Source organism: Cucurbita maxima, unplaced genomic scaffold (genome assembly GCF_002738345.1).
Source record: "Cucurbita maxima cultivar Rimu unplaced genomic scaffold, Cmax_1.0 Cma_Scf01549, whole genome shotgun sequence".
NCBI lineage: Eukaryota > Viridiplantae > Streptophyta > Magnoliopsida > Cucurbitales > Cucurbitaceae > Cucurbita > Cucurbita maxima.
The window spans coordinates 2,746-3,067 of NW_019273565.1; the positions used below are offsets into that span (position 1 = coordinate 2,746).

General features: G+C 39.4%; 1 pseudogene; it reads right to left on the reverse strand.

The window, feature by feature from the left end:
• LOC111475418 overlaps positions 1 to 311 on the reverse strand; it is a 3,050-nt pseudogene extending 2,739 nt beyond the window's left edge.
• Between the last annotated feature and the right edge of the window lie 11 nt (positions 312 to 322).

The following is a 322-nucleotide window of genomic DNA, read 5'->3' on the forward strand; positions in this document are numbered from 1 at the left end:
CAGAACCAGTCAAGAACATGGCAATCACAAAATAACAAACGAAGAGAATGTAGAGAACTTTCGAAAACTCACAGCCATTAGCCTAAGGACGAGGCTAGAAATCTCAAAACTGTACTCCCAAATCAAAACGAGCAACCTATTTTAACTTCTTCCAAGTTCAACCTGCACAGCAGAAGTTAAAACAAACAAAAATTAGCCACACTAGGCGAAAGCGACGGCCATAATAGAAGCAGATACAGAGCACTGGCATGAAAACGATCAACCAATTAGCTAAAGAAAAGCAAGCTTCCATGAAATTAATGGCTTACTCAGCGACATTATT